This window comes from Rana temporaria, chromosome 3 (genome assembly GCF_905171775.1).
Source record: "Rana temporaria chromosome 3, aRanTem1.1, whole genome shotgun sequence".
Classification (NCBI taxonomy): Eukaryota; Metazoa; Chordata; class Amphibia; order Anura; family Ranidae; genus Rana; species Rana temporaria.
Genome location: NC_053491.1, coordinates 31,918,119 through 31,940,774, shown reverse-complemented (window position 1 = coordinate 31,940,774; position 22,656 = coordinate 31,918,119). Strand labels below are relative to the sequence as shown.

The 22,656-nt window shown below is 44.2% G+C and overlaps 1 protein-coding gene across 1 annotated transcript in view; it reads right to left on the bottom strand.

The window, feature by feature from the left end:
* The window catches only part of AGBL1 (AGBL carboxypeptidase 1), an 863,343-nt gene that overhangs the window by 795,178 nt on the left and 45,509 nt on the right, over window positions 1-22,656 (bottom strand). The window lies entirely within an intron of this gene.

The window sequence follows — 22,656 nt, the reverse complement described above, 5'->3', positions numbered from 1 at the left end:
AAAGTCTTGTAAAAAAAAACGCACACACACCGTAGAATAAAGTCCTTTATTAATAAGAAAAAAAAACTCCAGCGGTGATAATCTACTCGTTCCCGGCTTCCTGCTCCAACGTTGTCCCGATCCAGCGACGGCTGCGGGTGATCTCCAGCGATGAGAAGATCCTGCGACGGCCGGGTGATCTCCGCTCCAGCGATGATAAGATCCATCCGGAGCACAGCATCCCCGACCTCCTCTCATCGCTGGACACAGCCCAGCGAATGACGTGCTAGAGCTGTGACATTACTTATATAGAGGAGGCAGGGCCACCCGTCACGTGACCCCGCACCCTCTGACGTACCTCTGCTACGTCACTGGGGAAGCCCAGGAAGAGGGAAGACTCTGGGCTTCCCCAGTGACGTAGCAGAGGGTACGTCAGAGGGTGCGGGGTCACGTGACGGGTGGCCCTGCCTCCTCTATATAAGTAATGTCACAGCTGCAGCACGTCATTCGGTGACAGGAGGTCGGGGATGCTGCTGCGCTCCGGATGGATCTTCTCATCGCTGGAGCGGCGATCACCTGGCCGTCGCAGGATCTTCTCATCGCTGGAGATCACCCGCAGCCGTCGCAGGATCGGGACAACGTTGGAGCAGGAAGCCGGGAACGAGTGGATTATCACCGCTGGAGTTTTTTTCTTACGGTGTATGTGTGTGTGTGTTTTTTACAAGACTTTACACTACCTTCGTGAAATGGTAGGGGTACAGTGTACCCCATTACCATTTCATACAGGGGGGGGGTCAGGATCTGAGGGTCCCCTTTGTTAAAGGGGTCTTCCAGATTCTGATAAGCCTCCCGCCCACATACCCCCACAACCACCGGGCTAGGGTTGTGGGGATGAGACTCTTGTCCCCATCAACATGGGGACATCCTCCCCATGTTGAGGGCATGTGGCCTGGTGCGGTTCAGGAGAGGGGGGGGCGCACTCTGTTCCCCCTCTTTTCTGCGGCCGGCCAGGTCAACGTGCTCGGATAATGGGTCTGGTTATGGATATTTAGGGGGAACCGCACGTCATTTTTGTTTTAAATTGACGACGGGGTTCCCCTTAATATCCATACCAGACCAGAAGGGTCTGGTTATGGATATTTAGGGGGAACCGCACATCATTTTTTTTTTTAAATTGACGGCGGGGTTCCCCTTAATATCCATACCAGACCTAAAGGGTCTGGTTATTGAATTTGCGGGGACCTCCGCGCATTTTTTTTTCTAAAAGTCCGTGTCCCATTGACTACAATGGGGTTCGGAGTTTGGGTTCGGGTTCGGGTTCCCGAACCCAAACTTTTTTTTTTAAGTTCGGGTTCGGACCCGAACCCGAACATCCAGGTGTCCGCTCAACTCTAAACATGACGAGTCTCCCTCCTCAAGAAGGCCCGTGTACAGTCATGCCAATGAACATCTAAATGATTCAGAGAAGGATTGGGAGAAAGTGCTGTGGTCAAATGAGACCAAAATGTAGCTCTTTGGCATTCACTTGACTCGCTAAGAGGAAGAAAAATACTGACTATGACCATAAGAACACCATCCCTACAGTCAAGTACGGAGGGGGAAACATTATGCCTTGGAGCCGTTTCTCTGCTAAAGGTACAGACCGACTTTGCTGCGTTGAGGGGCCAATGGATGGAGCCACGTATTGTAAAATTTTGGACTAGAACCTTCTTCCCTCAGCCAGAACACTGAAGATGGGTCGTGGATGGGTCTTCCAGCATGACAACGACCCAAAACATACCGCCAAGGCAACAAAGAAGTGACTCAAGAAGAAGCATGTTGAGGTCATGGAGTGGCCTAGTCAGTCTCCAGACCTTAATCCCAAAATTTATGGAGGGAGCTGAAACTTTGAGTTGCCAAGAGACAGCCAAGAAACCTTAAAGCAGAGCTCCACTCTAAAGTGGAACTCCCGCTGATCAGAACCATTTGACACCTTCCAGGGGGGTGCAAATACCTGTTTGGGCAGACTGCGGGCAGGACGTCACCTAACGCCCCCCCCCCCCCCCCGTTGTGTTCTGGGAACACTCGACTCCCAGAGCACAGCGGGAGCCAGTCAGCAGGCGCACCGCGACTCGCGCATGCGCTGTAGGGAACCGGGCAGTGAAGCCGGAGCGCTTCACTTCCTGGTTCCCTCACCGTGGATGGCGGGGGGCAGCAGAGGACGAGCAATCGCTCGTCATCTGCTGTGGACGGCGCTGGACTCCAGGACAGGTAAGTGTGCCGATATTAAAAGTCAGCAGCTGCAGTATTTGTATCTGCTGACTTTTATTTTATTTTTTTTTCAGCGGACATCCGCTTTAAGGATTTAGAGAAGATCTGTAACGAAAAGTGGACCAAAATCCTACTTCTGTGCTTGGTGGTTTCTCCACCAAGTACTAAGTCATGTTTTGATTGGGGATCAAATACGTATTTTACTCACTGAACTGCAACTTAATTTATAGCATTTGTTTTATGTGTTTTTTTTTTCAGGATTTTTGGTCTCTATCATTTAAAATACATCCATGATAAATATTATAGACCCTTAATTTCTTTGTGAGTGGGGAAACTTACAAAATCTGCAGGGGATCAAATAATTATTTTCCCCACTGTACTACTTGTAGTTATTATTTCTTCCCATGTATTTTATACCCAGATGTACTACTTTATTCTATTGTATTTTAAGCTATGTATTCTACTGTACAACTCTTGATTATCAGGCAACCATCCTCAATAATTATTTCACTGACAAAGTGTGTGCATCAAGATCATCATATGGGTATTTGCATACCTCCCAAATTCCTGAGATGGGAATGAGGGACACCTATCAGCAAAAGTATGCAGGCAAAGGACACACCCCTTGCCACGCCCCCTTAAAGGAGAATTGTACAAAAAAAGAAGATTGGTTAACCCCACAAGTGCTTTTTTTACCACTACTATTTCTTTATATTGGCTTTTGGAATTTACAAACGCAGCAATTTAGAAATCAGATGAAAGGTTTACCACTGGGAAACACTTTTTGATAGATAAGAAGTGCATTTTATATACAACTATATAGATCAGACCAAAATGAGGGACAAATGAGGAGAATGAGGGACAGAGGGACATTGCTCCAAATCAGGGACAGTCCCTCGAAATCAGGGACAGTTGGGAGGTATGTATTTGATCTATAAGCGCTTGAAGAGAGCCTATCAAGATAATAACATGGAGGCTGTCAATGTCAATGATGTAGGCTCTGTCAATGCCAATGGTACCATTCTTATAGTTGCTTCACTACTTTGGGAGTCTTTGATTTACTAAAGGAAAAAAGCATTTTCACATTGCAAGGGAATTTTCACTTGCAAAGCAGTGGCGGCCCGTCCATAGGGACACACGGGCGCCGTCCCCCCCCCCCCCCCCCCCCTCCCGCAGTAAAAAAAAAAAAAACGAAAAAAAAAAAAACGGGCCCTTTAAGAACTTTTATTTGGCTAAAATGTCATTTTTACATTTTAACCGCAGTTCCGGCGGCCGTCTATAGAGGGCGCTGCAGCGCCACCCCCTCTCGCAAATAACATACATTCGTGCATAATTGCACGGATGTATGTTATTGGTTGGTTGCCAGCTGCCTGGTCTATTCAGATAACCGGACATAGGGCGCCGGTTACCTGAATACCGGCAGCTGGTTGGCTGAGCGGCACTGCCTATCAAAGCCAGCGGCTCTCATATGCTTTCCAAGTACAGCCCTCTGGCTCTCGGATGTCTATTCTCGGAACGAGGCCCCCTGCGTTCCTTGAAAAAGACTGACGGCCGTGTCAGCCAATCAGGTTCCCGGATTCTGGTTATCAGGAACCTGATTGGCTGAAGCGTCACCAAGCGGGACAAGACATCAAGGGAGGACATGGAAGCTTCAGGTAAGTTCATTTTACAGGGAAAGGGGCGACAATGGGCACAGAGAGCGGCAAAGGGGACAGAGAGTGGCAAAGGGCACAGTGGCATCAATAAAAGGGCACAGACAGCACAGTGACAACAATGGGCACAGAGGCGACAAAGGGCACAGCACAGTGAAAACAATGGGCACAGAGGCGACAAAGGGCACAGCACAGTGACAACAATGGGCACAGAGGCGACAAAGGGCACAGCACAGTGACAATAATGGGCACAGAGGCGACAAAGGGTACAGCACAGTGACAACAATGGGCACAGAGGCGACAATTAAAGGGCACAGCACAGTGGCAACAATGGGCACAGTGGTGACAATTAGCACAGTGGTGACAATTAATGGCACAGCGGCTGCGTTTAATAGCATGGCACAGTGGTGACAATTGATGGCACAGCGGCTGCATTTGGCATGGCACAGTGGTGACAATTGATGGCACAGTGACTGCGTTTGATGGCATGGCACAGTGCTGACAATTGATGGCACAGCGGCTGCGTTTAATGGCATGGCACAGTGGTGACAATTGATGGCACAGCGGCTGCGTTTGGCATGGCACAGTGGTGACAATTGATGGCACAGTGACTGCGTTTGATGGGATGGCACAGTGCTGACAATTGATGGCACAGCGGCTGCGTTTAATGGCATGGCACAGTGGTGACAATTGATGGCACAGCGGCTGCGTTTGGCATGGCACAGTGGTGACAATTGATGGCACAGTGACTGCGTTTGATGGGATGGCACAGTGCTGACAATTGATGGCACAGCGGCTACGTTTAATGGCATGGCACAGTGGTGACAATTGATGGCACAGTGACTGCGTTTGATGGGATGGCACAGTGGTGACAATTGATGGCACAGCGGCTGCGTTTAATGGCATGGCACAGTGGTGACAATTGATGGCACAGTGGCTGCATTTGATAGGCACAGTGAGGCTACCATTTTTTTCTTTTTTTTCATTTGCGCCCCCTCCAAAAAAATTTGAGCACCAGCCGCCACTGTTGCAAAGAATACCTAATCACGTGCAAGAAAAACGTATATGTATATATGTATATGATTAGATGATGGAAGTCAAGAAATATTACCCACATTCACTAAACTAAGTGAAAATTCCCTTGCAAAATAAACATGCTTTTCTTCTTTAGTTAATCAACTCCACTGGTTTAGGAGCATGCAGCCAGGGAAGGGCCTGGACACCGGTCAGGTCAGTGCAGCTTAAGAAGCATCTCAGCAATGGCAGCTGCCATATTTCTTTACTCACAGATTCTTTTTAGCCTCAGTATGTTCTGGTGTAAATGCCATTTGACAGATTAATCTTTTTAACCGCGCCATTCTGGCTTATGAATTTAGTGCTGCATAACAAAACTACTGATGGCGCAAATAGCGGGGAAACCTTCCTTCACCAAGATGCGAGCGTTAACAGTCTGCTAAGAACACTTTATTGCTGTGTGAATGTTTTCTGGATTGCAGAGGTAAGAATCACTTACTACACAACTAGAAATTGGACACAAATGTTCCCGGGAAAAGATAAAAAAAATTCAATAAGTGATTTGCGGCGTAATTTCGAACATGCGCACTGGGATTCTTTCACGAAATACGTGGGGTCACAATTTAAATAAAACACGCCCACATCATCCACATTTGAATTAGGCGGGCTTACGCCGGACCACATACGTTACGCCGCCGTAACTTAGGGTGCAAGTTCTTTCTAAATACGGAACTTGCGCCCTAATTTACGGCGGCGTAACGTATCTGAGATACGTTACGCCCGCCGAAAGATACACTATTGTATCTGAATCCGGGCCATAATTTTTTTGCTATAAAATTACTCAGAACCCCCAAACATTATAGCAGACACCCTAGGGAATAAAATAGCAGTTGTTGCAACTTTTTCTTCTCGCACAGAGTTTGCGCAATAATGGAATGGCGCCAAATGCTACTTTAAAATCTCCATAAAAATGGAGATTCAGTAGCTTTGTGTAAGTAAAAGGTAGGCTTGATGGGCCAGATTCACAAAAGAGATACGACGGCGAATCAGTTACGCATAGATAGCCATAAGATCCGACAGGTGTAATTGTTTTACACTGTCGGATCTTAGGATGCAGTACCGCGGCCGCCACTGGGGGGAGTTTGCGTCGTAAACCAGCGTCGGGTATGCAAATTAGGAGTTACGGCGATCCACGAAGATTTTTCCCGTCGTTACGTCGTCGCGAGTGTTAGATTCCCGTCGCAAAGATAGGGCTGCTTTAACAAAGTGTAAATTTACTCCACCATGTTAAAGTATGAACGTCTTTCCCGAGTCACTTTCAATTTTTTTTTTGATTTTTTCTTTTTCCCGACGCAAGTCTTTTTTACCCGTCGCGATTCACAAAACGTCGGCGCGTCGTAATTTCGCGCAAAGCATGTCTGGAAATTTGCGACGGGAGCATGCGCAGTACGTCCGGCGCGGGAACGCGCCTAATTTAAATGGGACTCGCCCCATTCGATTGGGCCCACCTTGCGCCGGACCTGTTTACGATACACCGCCGCAAATTTCCAGGTAAGTGCTTTGTGGATCGGGCACTAACTTGGAAAAATTGCGGCGGTGTAACGAAAACGGGTTAAGTTACGTTGCGCCGCCGGACTGTGAATCTGGCCCGATGTGCTTGCTGGCTTATATACACTTTTTTGGGCAATTTTTAGGCATTTTACCAAGGCACCACTGAAGAAATCTGAAGCCACACCAGGGTGCCTGGGCAAATGGTTAAGAAAGGCTGATCTAGCGGTTCGCCACAATTTGGAAATGCATGCAGAATAGTGCTGATTCTGTCTGCGATTCCAGATAGTTAGATGTGAATGGAGCCTAATAGTTGAGAGTTCTCACCCTAGGACAGGACGTGTGTTCCTGGCAAAATCACCATGTCAACCACTTCACCCCCGGAAGATTTGGCTACCCAATGACTGGGCCATTTTTTGAGATTCGGCACTGCGTTGGTTTAACTGACAATTGCGCGGTCGTGCGACGTTGCACTCAAACAAAATTTTGTTATCCTTTTTTCCACAAATAGAGATTTCTTTTGGTGGTATTTGATCACCTCTGCAGTTTTTATTTTTTTGCTCTATAAACAAAAATACTAAAATAGAGTGGCAATTTCGAAAAAAAACTATATTTTTTACTTTTTGCTATAAATATCCCCCAAAAATATAAAAAAAACAAATGTATTTCTCAGTTTAGGCCAATATGTATTCTTATACATATTTTTGGTAAAGCGCATATTGATTGGTTTGCGCAAAAGTTATATTGTTTACAAAATAGGGGATAAATTTATGGCATTTTTATTATTTTTTTTTTTTTTTTTAACTAGTAATGGTGGAGATCTGCGACATTATGGCGGATACATCGAAAACTTTTGATGCTATTTTGGGACCATTTCCAAATTGTGGCAAACCGCTAGATCAGCATTTTTTAACCAAAGTGCCCAGGCAACTAAAGATACGACGCAGGAAATTTGAAAGTACGCCGGCGTATCAGTAGATACGCCCGCGTACTTGCTCTGTGGATCTGGCCCATAGTGTATATATACTCGAGTATAAGCCAAGGCACCGAATTTTACCACAAAACACTGGGAAAACGTATTGACTCGAGTATAAGCCTAGGGTGTCCGTCTGCATGCCTCACTGTGTTCATGTGCATGCTTCACTGTGTCCATGCCTCACTGTGCCCATGCCTCACTGTGCCCATGCCTCACTGTGTCCATGCCTCGCTGTGTCCATGCCTCACTGTGTCCATGCCTCACTGTGCCCATGCCTCACTGTGCCCATGCCTCGCTGTGTCCATGCCTCACTGTGCCCATGCCTCACTGTGCCCATGCCTCACTGTGCCCATGCCTCACTGTGTCCATGCCTCACTGTGCCCATGCCTCACTGTGCCCATGCCTCACTGTGTCCATGCCTTACTGTGCCCATGCCTCACTGTGTCCATGACTAGACTGACGTTTAACATGGGAGTCTATGGAAGGGTGCCCGGGTTTGAAAAATCGGTGCTCCCCAGCCGTAGGCCCCCCAGACTACAAACTTTGCACAACTGTAGAGGAAAAAATGGGCTATATGTGTGCCTAGGGGACCTACGAAAGTCTGGTACCGGGTCCCTAATATCACTGGAGAAAATACCGTTTAACATGAGAGTCTATGGAAGGGGTGCCCGGATTTGAAAAATCCCATTTGTTTTTATTGCATAGGGTATATCATACCCCGCATAAAATGTTTAAACTGGGGTGGAGACAAAATAATGAATGCCCGAGATGCAAAGATAAAGGGGACTTACGACTATTGGGTAGAAATAATAGAGAGGATAAACCAGGTATTTGGAACATCCCTCAATCCAGTGGCCAGGACCTGTCTTCTGGGGTGTATAGAAGATATAAGAGCACCTCAAGGCAGCTTGGAAGCTATATTGAGATGCCTCTTCCAGGCACGAAAAACGATAGCCCAAAAATGGCAAGCGCAGACGCCCCATCGGTAGATAACTGGTTAGCGACTACGAACCTAACAATCTCAAATGAGAGAGTATATTTTACAAGACAGGGGAACCATGGAAAATTTACTAGCCTATGGGGGCCGTGGCAGAGGGCGGTGTGGAACATATGAGGATGGCACTTGAGGAAGGGACTCCAGGGTATCGCGCCCCCCCCTCCTCCCCCCCTCTCCCGTTAGAAGTGGCTGTCACCTATTACGGCGGGAGCGGGGTTGATGGGTGCTCTAATGGGGATCGGCGATATAGGGCATGTGACCACTATCATCGACACAAGAGACAAGGGTAAAGTATGGCCACCTCCTCTCTTCTGCTCTCGCCTGTCCGCTCAGTGGATTAATTAATGGGGTAGTACGCTCCCTTAGGTAGTTGGGGGGAGGGTGGGGGGAGATTGGATATAGGGTTAGAAGACATAGAAGATATCAGGTACATCTGATTATGCAGGCTAAGTACATGCTTAGTATCGATTGTAGTATGTTGTTTTTCTGTTCTTTTTTCCTGTTTGTATAATGCTAGATGGTTACCTGTTAAAATAATTGTCTGATGTATAAGTCATGTTAAAATCAAATAAAGAGAAATTAAAGCGGGAGTTCACCCATTTATAAATTTTTTTTTTTTCTCCCCTTAGATTCCTGCTCGTTCGGTCTAGGGGAATCGGCTATTTGTATTAAAATATGAGCAGTACTTACCCGTTTTCGAGATGCATCTTCTTCCGTCGCTTCCGGGTATGGGTCTTCGGGAGCGGGCGTTCCTTCTTGATTGACAGTCTTCCGAGAGGCTTCCGACGGTCGCATCCATCGCGTCACTCGTAGCCGAAAGTAGCCGAACGTCGGTGCGGCTCTATACTGCGCCTGCGCACCGACGTTCGGCTTCTTTCGGAAAATCGTGACGCGATGGATGCGACCGTCGGAAGCCTCTCGGAAGACTGTCAATCAAGAAGGAACGCCCAGTCCCGCAGCCCATACCCGGAAGCGACGGAGAGGATGCATCTCGTAAACGGGTAAGTACTGCTCATATTTTAAAACAAATAGCCGATTCCCCTAGAAAAAACGAGCAGGAATCTAAGGGGAAAAAGTGCCCTCTAAGGGTGAACCCCCGCTTTAAGTTAAAAAAGAAAAATCGGTGCTCCCCGGCTGTAGGTTTCCCGGACAACAAAGTTTGCACACTTGTAGAGCGAGAGTGGGGCTACGTGTGTGCTAAGTTTGGGGTCCAGGGGACCTACAGCCGTCCGGTACCGGGTCCCCAAATTTCAAGAGATCAGGTGCAAAAAGGTGACTCGAGTATAAGCCGAGGGAGGCATTTTCATCACAAAAAAAAATGTGCTGAAAAACTCGGCTTATACTCGAGTATATACGGTAATTTATTAGCGAGATTCAGTAAAAAATAAAAAACATGTATGCATGTATGCATGTTTACTAAGCAGTGGTTAATGAAGACCCTTTGAGCTCCAACTCTCTAAGGGGAATCTGATACCAAGCAAGGACAAGGAAACCTGCTCTTAGATACGAGAGAATTTCTGTAAGTTCCCTCAACTAAAAAATAGGATCAAAGTAAATGATGCTTGAGCATTGAAACAGAAGGTCTTTACCAAGAAGCAGCAAACTCCTGTTACAGAAAAAAGGCCAAAGCAGTGACAAGCAGGACAGAAGCAACGTTATAAATCAAGCCATGCAGGGAAACAGAAGGGCAAGGTTATAGGCAGTGCAGTCAGGCAAATCTCAAGGTCTAACGTATAAGTCAGGGATCAAATTGAGATGACAAGTAAGAGTCAGCAAATATTCATGTTTAGAGGTCAGAAATATAAGAGGAACTTATCCCACCACCTTTCTCTGATACCTTTAACAGAGATATACTTCCCGATTGCCTTTAAAGTGTTCCTTAAAGTGGATGTAAACCCAATTTTTTTTTTTATGTCACAATGTAAAGTATAAGATATTCTATCATCTGTGCCCAGTCTTGCCACACAGAGTTAATTCAGCTCTGAGCAATCCTCTTTTAATGTTCAGTGAGATAAATCTTGACGAACAGAGAAAACTTTTGTCAAATCCTCCCCCTTGCTGTGAGTGACAGGTTATATACATATGTCATGCACTAGCCTGGAGACAGGCGTTATTTTTTAATTCCCACCCCCACTCCTTTTCTGAAGTCATGTGGTTACTTCTCTGGGTTTTGACTGGATGTTAGTGATCATAGCAGAATTCAGTGTAAGGGATACACAGGAGAAAATGCATGTTGACAGGGGGAGTGTAGAGGTGGGCGGGGAGTCTACTGACATCACAACTCCACCCACCGAGCTCCAGACAACAGATCCACCCACAGAATCTGAAGTTTTTCAGTTCTTATAACAGACAGAGGGGAGACATTATACAGGTAAGGATACATGCAGGAGGCGTCTATATCCTTATAGATCAGCACTATGGCAGGAGTTTACAAAGGATGAGAGGGGGTTTACATCCACTTTAACCCAAGAACAATTTGTTTTATACATTTAATCTTACTAATCCTTAGATGTTGGTGCATACTTTTAATTTTTTCAGGCTTTTTTTTTTTTTTAATGCATTTTAAAATGGTGATCTTGCCAGTAACACACGTCCTGTCTTAGGGTGAAAACTCTCAAATATTAGGCTCCATTCACATTTAACTATCTGGAATCGCAGGTAGAATTAGCACGATTCTGACTGCATTTCCAAATTGTGGCAAACCGCTAGATCAGCATTTTTTAACCAAAGTGCCCAGGCACCTTGGGATGGCTTCAGATTTCTTCAGTGGTGCCTTGGCAAAAAGCCTAAAAATTGCCCAAAAAAGTGTATATAAGCCAGCAAGTGCATCAAGCCTACCTTTTACTTACACAAAGCCACTGATTTTCACTGTGCACCATTAACTGCTTGCCGACCACCTCCTGTAGATATACGTTGGCAGAATGGCACGGCTGCGCAAAGCAAAGTAAATGTAAGTTGCTTTGAATTTGTCGCCGTGTTGCCGCGCCCACGGCCGCCGCAAGCTCTGTGACCATGCCTGCGGGACCTGCCGGCTTGATGTCAGACGGTGTCCCGCGATCGTGTCACGGAGCTGCAGAACAGGGAGATACCTATGTAAACAAGGCATTTCCCTGTTTTGCCTAGTGACAGGACAGTGATCTACTGCTCCCTGGAATTGGGAGCACTGATCAATGATTCAAACCAATGTATCTTGGTTTGAATCCTCAAACCAAGATACGAAGGCTTCTGGGTTCGATCCGACAGGCGTGCGGCTTCGTACGCCTTCAGATCGTAGGTGCAATACTTCGGCGCCCGCTGGGTGGAGTTTGCGTAGTTTTCCGCGTCGGGTATGCAAATTAGCGATTTACAACGACCCACGAACGTACGCGCGGCCATCGCATTTTCTAACGTTGTCTGTAGTCTGCTTTTTCAGGCGTACAGTTAAAGCTGGTATTTTGCGGCGTATAGATAGACTTGCCATGTTAAGTATGGCCGTCGTTCCCGCTTCGAAATTTGAATTTTTTTTTTTGCGTAAGTCATCCGTGAATAGGGATGGACGTAATTCACGTCTAAATTCAAAAAATTACGTTGTTGCGACGTCATTTCGCGCAAAGCATGGCGGGAAATTTCTGGACGACGCATGCGCAGTTCATTCGGTGGGAACGAGCTTCATTTAAATGAAACCCGCCCCCTGATCGCCGATTTGAATTCCGCCGCCAGAAATACACTACGCCGCCGTAACTTACGGCGCAAAATCTTTGTGGATTTGAAAGTACGCCAGGTAAGGTACGGCGGCGTAGTGTATCTCTGATATGCGGCGCAGGTCTAAATGTATGTGGATCTGGCCCTATATGTTTTATGGAGGCTCGCCAGAAAGGTCTTAAAGTGGAACTAAACTGTATCTGAGCACTACAAACTGAAACCGCTCTGTAATTCATGATTAAAACCACTTCCATATCGAGCCTATTCTGGCACTCCTCTCCTACATGTAAAAATCATACTTTTTTTTTGCTAGAAAATTACTCAAAACCCCCAAACATTATATACTGTATGTTTTTTAACAGACACCCTAGGGAATAAAATGGCGGTTGTTGCAACTTTTTATCTTGCACAGAATTTGTGCAATAATGGAATGGTGCCAAACTTCGGTACTTAAAAATCTCCATAATTTTAGTTTTTTTAGAGTTTACCAGTTTAGCATTACAGACGCGGTCTAGTGGTAGAATTGTTGCTCAGGCTCTAACGCACGTGGCGATACCTCACATGTTTGTTTTAAACAGTGTTTACATATGTGGGCAGGACTTACGCGCGTGTTCGCTTCTGAGCGTGAGCTACCAGGGACAGGGGCGTTTTTTTTTTTTTTTTTTTTACATTTTATTTCACTTTATTTTATTTTTACACTTTTAACATTTTTTTTTTGATCACTTTTATTCCTATTTCAAGGAATGTAAACATCCCTTGTAATAGGAATCTACTGTGACAGTTCCTCTTTATGGAGAGATGCGGGGTTAATAAGACCCTGCATCTCTCCTCCAGGCTGAAAAGCATGAGATCAGGAAAACAAATCACCGATCTCATGCTTACCAGCCACGATCGCAGCTTTGTTTACATCTGCGGCCCGGACGTGATGTCATAATGTTGTGCCCAGGCCTCCAACGGTCATAGAGATGACTGGTGACCATGTGGTCACCAGAAATCTCTATGGTCATGATCCAGCAGCGGCTGATTCTTTCCCCGAGTCCCCGATGGCACGGGAGAGCCCGGAGAAGCACCAGATGGTGGCAGGAGGGGGGGATGTGCCCTCCCATCGCCTGTAGAAAAGATCAAGTGGTGGAACTGCCGCCATGATCATTCTTATAGTGCACAGAATCGCCGGCAGAAAAGAATGATATCTGAATGATGCCTGTAGCTGCAGGCATCATTCAGATATCCCCACGGAAATTCGTAAATTCGGAAAATTCTAAAATTCTAAAATTCGGAATTCCGGATTTTCGGATTTCCAAAAAAGCAAAAAACGAATAAAATGGAAAAACGACATGAAACGAAAACGTCATATGACGTCCTTGGGCTGGAAGTGGTTAATATTCAAAGCAAACCCCCCCCCAGCCATCCAAGTCTCAATGCTTTTGTTGAGAATTTCTAGCCACAGCCATCTTGAGTAAGGGCAGATGATTCGTGTAGAGTTTACAACATACTTTCTAGACATGTGCAATTCGTTTAGTTTCTAATTTGTTTTTTAACGGAAATTCGGTCATTTGTTAATTCCGAATTTTCATATTAACAAATTTTTTATTTCCGAATTTTCTGATTTCCGAAAATTCAAATTTTCGTAATTCCATATTTTTTTATTTCCGAAATTTCGTATTTCAGAAATTCGGATTTTTCATTTTTTATTTTCGAATTTTTTCGTTTTTTTTAATTTTAGAAATTCCGAATTTTAGAAATTTCGAATTTTTCATTTTTTATTTTCGAATTTTTCATTTTTCGAAATTTCGAATTTTTCATTTTTTATTTTTCGAATTTTCCAATTTCGAATTTTCACATTTCGAATATTCGAAATTTCGAATTTTCGAATTTCGAATTTTCAAATTTTCGAACTTTTCATTTTCCAATTTTTCATTGAATTTTGAATATTCGAATTTTTTATTTTTCGAATTTATGAATTTTTCATTTTCGAAACTCGAATTTTCGAACTTTTCATTTTCAAATTTTTCATTTTTGAATTTCGAATATTCAAATTTTTTATTTTTCGAATTTACAAATTTTTCATTTTCGAATTTTAGAAATTAAAAAGCTCGAAAATTCGAAAAATAAAAAATTCGAAAATTAAAAAAAATCGAAAATTTGAAAATTAAAAAAATCTGAATTTTCGAGTTTTCGAAATTGTGGAATTTTCGAAATTGTGGAATTTTCGATTTTTTAATTTTCGAATTTTAGAAATTCCGAAATCCCGAATTTTCGAATTAAAAATGTTTCGTATTTCGGAATTTTCGAATTAAAATTTTTTCCAAAATTTCGGAAATTCGGATTTATGGAAATTTGGATTTCGAATTTTCGAATTTCGAAAGTTATAAAAACCTGAATTTAAGAAATTAAGAAATTCGAAAATTATATCAAAATTTCGAAATTGTAACATTCAATAATCTAAAGTTCGAAAATCTAAAATTCGAAAATGGGAAATTTCTGAATTTTTAGAATTTCCGGAAAAAAAAATCATTTTAGTTTCTTTCGTTTTTTCGTTTTATTAGTTTCTTGCTTTTTCGGAAATCCGAAATTTCGGAATTTCCCGAATTTACGAATTTTCCGAAAAAAAAAACAGAATAAAACGGAAAAAAAGTATTTTTTCGATTTTCCCGAATTTCCTGAAAAAAAATAAACGAAAGAAACAAAAACGAAAAAATTTTTTTTTTTGAATTTCCAGAATTTCCGGAAAAAAAAAAAAAAAACGAAAATAACATCAACGAAAAAACACATTTTTTGGCAGTGCACATGTCTATTCTTTCTGGCATCCATCTGCCCTTTCCTTACAGAAGGTTTCAATTACACTTGGGTGCTCAAGTAGAGGTACTCTTAATGAGGTTCAAACGTAATGCTCAATCTGGTGCAGCCAACATTAACCACTTCAGCCCCTGAAGGATTTTTACCCTTAATGACCTGGCCATTTTTTGCGATACGGCACTGCGTCGCTTTAACTGACAATTGCAGTTGTGCGATGTTGTACCCAAACATTTTTTTCCCACAAACAAAACTTTAATTTGGTGGTATTTGATCACCTCTGTGGTTTTATTTTTTTGCGCTATAAACAAACAAATAGCGACAATTTTGAAAAAAAAAAGTTGTTAAGAATACATACTGGAATATATATTTTTTTTCTTTAAGCTAGAATTTATTATCACTTTAAAGTCTTTTTTATGTCTTTCTAGTATTAGTAGATTGAGGTGGCAATCGATACATTTTTTGCATGCTCGAGCTGTAAAAAGCCAGTGGGTGTTCTTGGTGATAAGTGGAAATCATTTATCTGTCTGTTAGCAGCTCATCGGCTCCAGTGCTCCAATATCCAGGATCACCTAGAAGAAGAAAGCTGCCGCTGATATCTAATGACTGATTGATGAATGTGTGTAGGTGGCACGGAGCCTCCCAGCACCCTGTAGTGTAACAGGCGCCTACAGATGGAGTGGTCTCCTACCCGATGGTGCATGTGTAGCCAGGGACGAGAGGGGTGGCACAGGATATGGAACATGCAAGGTAAGTCTTACTAAACACCAATGTTGGGGGGACATTTCCTGATATAGGGGCACCATTTCCCCAACTGACACACGTGCACCATTCCTCCCACTGACACAGGGGCTTCATTCTTCCCATTTACACAGGGGCATTGTCCCTTCCACTGACCACTTACACAAGGGGCCATTCCTCGAGCTGACACGGGGGCACCATTTCTCCAATTGAAACAGGGACACAATTCCTCCTGCTGACCACTCACACAAGGGTACTATTCTTCCCACTGATATACAGTAGGGGGAATATTTTACTACTGACCAATTACATAAGGGTGCCATTCCACCCACTGACCACTGACACAGGGTCACCATTCCTCTTATTGACTGCTAACATAGGGGGCACCATTTCACCCACTGCCTGCTTACATAGGGGCACCATTCCTCCCACTGACTGCTAATAAAAGCAAACCATTTCACCCACTAACCACCGGCATGATAGCACCATTCCTCCCACTAATTGCTGACATAGGGTTACCATTCCTCACATTGGTCATTGACACATGGGCACCATTCCTTCAACTGACCGCTCACATGGGGGCACCATTTTTCTTACTGACCACTGACATAAGGGCACCATTCATTCAACTGACCGTTGACTTAGGGGCACTGTTCCTCCAACTGACCGCTGACATAGGAGCACCATTCTTCCCACTGACCACTGACATAGGAGCACCTTTCTTCCCACTTACCGCTAAGATGGGGCACCATTCCTCCCACTGATTGCTGACGTAGGATGCACCATTCCTCCCACTGATTGCTGACGTAGAGGCACCATTCCTCCTACTGACTGCTAATGTAGGAACACCATTCCTCCCACTGACTGCTAACATAGGCGCACCATTTCACCCACTGACCACTGACATAAAGACACCATTACTCCCACTGACCACTGGCATAAGGGCACCATTCCTCCCACAAATTACTGACATAGGGGTACCATTTCTCACATTGATCATTGACACATGGCCTTTATTCCTTCCACTGACCGCTGATATGGGGGCACCATTTCTCTCACTGACCACTGACATAGAAGCACCATTCCTCCTACTGACTGCTAAGATGGGGCACCCTTCCTCCCACTGACTGCTAAGATGTGGCACCATTCCTCCCACTGATTGCTGACATAGGGGCACCATTCCTCCCATTGACCGCAAGCATGGGTGCAACATTCCTTCTGCTGACCGCTAAGATGGGGCACCATTCCTCCCACTGACTGCTAAGATGGGGCACCATTCCTCCCACTGACTGCTAAGATGGGGCACCATTCCTCCCACTGACTGCTAAGATGGGGCACCATTCCTCCCACTGACTGCTAAGATGGGGCACCATTCCTCCCACTGACTTCTAAGATGGGGCACCATTCCTCCCACTGACTGCTAAGATGGGGCACCATTCCTCCCACTGACTGCTAAGATGGGGCACCATTCCTCTCACTGACTTCTGACACAGGGGCACCATTCCTCCCACTAACTACTACCCAGTCTGTATTCTTTACATGTAGCTTATTTGTCACTTGCTTTGTGATTTGATATCTTTGCATCTTTACTGTTATGATCTCTTTATCTTTAAATCCCTTTTTAACTTTCCTTCCTTTTTTTTCTGTACTCCTCCACTTTTCCTTTAAATTGCCTCAATAAAAAAAAATTTGAATTTGAAAAGACAGAACAGCATTGCCAAACGTGTAAACACATCAACCTGCGCCGCTGCGTACCGTTGAATCACTTCAAGCCGCTCAGCGATCACATTATTTACTCCTCCTGTGCCCATTATTTTCAAGGTTGACAGGTCATACAGTTCAAATAAATATCAAAGCGCGAGTATAAATATCAAAACACTCCTAACAGAGACTCCTTTTCCAACCATTCCTACTTAATATACAGTACATGATCGCATTCAAGCACACAGGTACTTTTTTTCATAGAACTGAATTTTCTCTCATCAGAAATGGAGAAACCCCTAGGAGTGGGACTTTGGAAGCACGCAATAGTAGTACAATAAAGTTTAAGTTCAATAAAACACAATTTATTGATAGAAGGTAAAAAATCTAAGCATGGAATGAACATGGCCTAAACAACTAAAAATACATATAGACAGAGATACAGATACAATGGTATCCTTCATCCAACGCGTTTCGGAGCTGATTGTCGTCTCTTTCATCAGGGGTTTAAGAGGATATCAATGATATCTATTCCAGTCATGTACATGTAAAGATTCCATGTTATATTTAAAATATAACGTGGAATCTTTACATGTACATGACTGGAATAGATATTATTGATAGCCTGTTAAACCCCTGATGAAAGAGACAATATTTTTGATAGCCTGTTAAACCCCTGATGAAAGAGACGACAATCAGCTCTGAAACAAGTTGGGTGAAGGATACCATTGTATCTGTATCTCTCTCTATATGTATTTCAAGTTGTCAAGGCCATGTTCATTCCATGTTTTGAAATTTTTCTTCTATCAATAAATTGTGTTTTAGCGAATACTTCATTGTACTACTGTTGAGTGCCTCCAAAGTCCCCCTTCTAGGGGTTTCTCCATTTCAGCGCTATATAGAGATGTGGCAAGTTAGGGATTATTTATCACCAACCCCTTTTTTCTTCTCTCATCAACAGCAATATCCTTATCAAGGCATTCCATTTATATGGAACAATGGCCCAGATTCTCAAAGGGCTTACGACGGCGCAGTGCCATGTACGCCGTCGTAAGTCCTAATCTGGGCCGTCGTATCTATGCGACTGATTCTTAGAATCAGTTACGCATAGATATCCATTAGATCCGACAGGCGTAAGGCTCTTACGCTGTCGGATCTTAAATGCAATTTTTTTTTTTGCCGCTAGGTGTCGCCTCCGTAGTTTTCCCCGTCGTGTATGCAAATTAGCAAAATACGCGAATTCCCGAACGTACGCGCGGTCGACGCAGTGAAGTTACGACGTTTACGTTAGATTTGCGACGCGTAACGTTGCCCCTGCTATATGAGGGGCAACCAATGTTAAGTATGGCCGTCGTTCCTGCATCGAAATTTAAAAATTTACGTTGTTTGCGTAACTCGTCTGTGAATGGGGCTGGACGCCATTTACGTTCACGTCGAAACTAATGACGTCCTTGCGACATCATTTAGCGCAATGCACATCGGGAAAATTTAGGGACGGCGCATGCGCAGTACGTTCGGCGCGGGAACGCGCCTAATTTAAATGCTCTACGCCCCCTACCCGGCTCATTTGAATTACGCGGGCTTGCACCGGGGGATTTACACTACGCCGCCGCAACTTTACAGGCAAGCCTTTTGTGAATAAAGCACTTGCCTGTAAAACTTGCGGTGGCGTAACGTAAATGACATATGTTATGCCGCCGCAGTTTTAAGGCCAGATACGAGAATCTGGGCCAATGTTTTTACATGCTTCAAAGACAATCCGATTAACTGAAGTATGCCCAGACTGATACCATAATCCATGTAGCATGGGTGAGGCAAATGGCCACATTGCATCAACATGTTTAGGATACCCACTGATGAAGCTTGTTGAAACATGTATTGTACATTTTTTAAGGATATGGGGGAGCATGAGACTTGGACCTTGCACCTAATCACTGACTTCAAGCTTAAAAGAGATACAGACATGTTTGTGGTCCATATCAGAAGAGCAGCCTAAGGTGACAACCATGGCTCACTTCATAAATACAATGGAGGAGTGAGGTAGCCACCCAAAAACAGGAAATGTATTATATGAAAGATTACCAGGTGAAAATAAAACAAGCTTGATAAAGAAGAAAAATTCAGCCATCACACCAAGGACTAGTAAGCGGCAGTAGATTACATTTTTGGTTTTAGGTTTAGGCCAATCTGTCGGGAAAGGGTTCACCCATTGGTGGCGCTGTCGGTCTCTTGGATCCCAGTACCAGTGTCCACCAGTGGGTGTCTTCCAACACTCAGGACCTGTAGTGAGAGGACTCACATGCTGGTGGTACTGTTGGATCCTTGGGCCGTGTCCACCAGCAGGTGTATCCCGGCAGTGTGGAGCAGACAGCACCTCCTGCGCTCAGGTGTTACTTGAGGCCAATTATAGGCATTCATATAAATACCCGGCTGATGATTGCTTTCATCGCCTTGGTAACGTCCTTGCGCCCTGACCTGCTAGCCTGTTATCTGATCCTGAACCTGAACCTGTTCCTGTACCCTGAACCTGTTACCTGTGTACCTGATCCTGTCTCCCTGTCCTGATACCCATCCAGTCCCACCTGTTACCTTGTATCCCTGCCCTGCAGTCTGATCCATCCATCCATCCATCCACTCCCTGTCTTGTTTGTTTCCTGTCCTCATCTGCTGACTCCCTGTGTATGACCCTGGCCTGGCTAACGTTTATGTTTCTGGAACATCCCTTTGTCCATCTGCTGATCTGCTGTGTATGACCCTGGTCTGGCTTACGTTTATGATTATGGTATTCCCCATCTACTGCATATAGTTATTTGTGGGTCACTGTTGGATTATTGTCACTGTTTGGTATTGGAGGTGTTTGTGTATTTATATATCACTAATCTTAATAAACATTTATATTCACGTTTACATGCATTTTGGTTCTCTCTGTGCAATCCACATAGTCTGGTCACACCTGATACATGACACAATCTGGTCTTAGGACCCACTTCCTCTCCTGATTGGCCGGGAGGAGAAGCAGGAAGACAATAGCTGTCACGATCAGGGGTCAGGCTCGAAGACCAATTGCTAGACATGTGCACAGCAAAAATTTTCGTTTATTTCTGTTTCGTTTCTGTTCGTTTATCGTGATTCGTAACGAGTTGTAATTTCGTAAGACGTTAGTTATCGTATTCGTACTCTTTAGTATTTTCGTAACACTCTTTTTTCCGTTTCCATTTTTTTCTGTTAGTTTATTTTTCGTTGAATCGAGATTAGTATTTTCGTTATATTTTTTATTCTGCCGCGTTCGTATTTTTAAAATGATTTTATTCGTTCCTTCGTTTTTACGTTAGTTTAATTTTCGTTGTTTTGCTATTCGTATTTACATTATATTTTCCATCATGCCGCGTTCGTATTTTCGTAAGAAATATATTTTCGTTGCTTTATGATCATTCGTATTTTCGTGTCTAATTTCCTTTGATTGTAAAAACGTACTTTTGTAGATTTAATTGCATTCGTAATTCTGTTAGAATACATTTTACGTTTATTCGACACACTACTCGTCGTAATTTTGTAATTCGTACTTTACTGTGATTGACTTGACTGTCTTAGTTAGCACACACACCCTGTCTAGAATGAAGTCTGATGTAGAAGAAAACTAAAATATGTCAGATATTACAAATACAAATCTAGAAATGAGATGCACTGCAGTCTAACACAGAAAAAGACACAAGAAGCCAGGAGGTAATGAGAAAGAAGCTCATTGGGGGAAGGAACAAACCTCTTCAGAGGAAAGGGACAGCGCTCGGTGGCTATTGGTCAATGTCCAGAAATATTTCAGTACTAACGAAAGCTAATTTACATTATTTCGTATTTTTGTTGTTTTCATTTCAGTTTTCCGAAGATTCATAATTTATTTTTCGTTAGTTTTGATTTTCGTTTTTTAGTCTTTGTTCGGCATTTCAGTTGTTTTCTTTTCGGTCTTCGAATATTAGTAAGTTTGCATTTTCGTTCATTTTGTTTTTCGTAATTATTTATTTTTTTGGGTTCGGTATTTTCGGTGTTTCTATGTTTTCGTTTCTTTTATCTATCGTATCTTCGTTGTTTTTCATATTCGTTATTTTGAAAATATCGTTATTCGAGGCCTGCTGGTAATGACTCAATAAGCATTTTAAATAAATAAATAAATAAATAATTGCGCTAAACCATTCGTTCATTCGTATGTCAACGAATCAACTAAAATAACGAAAATTAACAGAAAACGTATTCGTAACTTAAAAAATTGCACATGCCTACCAATTGCTACAGCAGTTGCAGGACTACCATTGACCAGCAGGATAGGTACACAGGCCTAACAGATGACACAGGCTCACCTGAGGTGCGGAGTCTAAGTGCTAACCGGTGTTCACCAGAGCTCCTAATGGTGGAGATGGAGTTTGCCGCGTGTTAGCACCAGGTCGCGGTCCTCAGGATCGCCCCACCGGGAGGTGAGCAAGCCGGGGTTCAGTAGCAGATGAGCAGGTAAGGATCAAACAGAAGCGTGGTCAGTAAACAAGCCAAAAGGTCGGTAATGAGTAGTTGCATGTTGGGATCAGGCAGAAGTGTAGGCGAGTAACAAGCCAAGGGTTGGTAATGAGCAGTAGCAAATATGGACGGCAGCAGGGATGGCAGGAGCAAGATACAGGCTGGATACAGCACAATATTCTGGCAAGGAGGAAGTGCAGAGACATGGCTTATATCAGGAAGTTCGTGGGAGGAGCAAAGAGTTCAAGGTTCAGCTGAAATCAGGGTACAAGGCAGGGTTGTCTAAAGGATATGACAAGCAGGGCCGGACTTACCATTGGGCTTGACTGGGCTCAAGCCCATGGGCCCCGCCCAATAGGGGGCCGGGGCCCAATGGCAGAAACCCCCCGTTCGCGGCAACCTCCTCCCGCAATTTCGCGGCAATGCCCCGTTCGCGGCAATTTCGCCCCCCCTCCCCCGCTCAAAACTTTGGCGGATGGATGTAATTCTCGGCACCAGGGGGCCCTTCACTGCAGCTGTGTAAGGGGCCCCAAAATTACTGAAGGCAGCCCCGGGAAGAGGTAAGAAGTCCGTCCAGTGGCTGCCCGCTCAACAAGTATGATCGGTCGGCGCATTGCCCCCCCTTCAACCACTTCGATAGGTCGGTCAGCGGATCCTGCCCCCCCACCCTCCCTCAACAACTATGATCGGTCGGCGGTAACAACCCACCCCCTGCTTCTCTGCTCCAGGGGACCCATTTGATTATTAAAGTGTAGTTCCACCTAAAAATGGAACTTCCACTTAATCCACTCCTTGCCCCCTTACATGCCACATTTGGCATG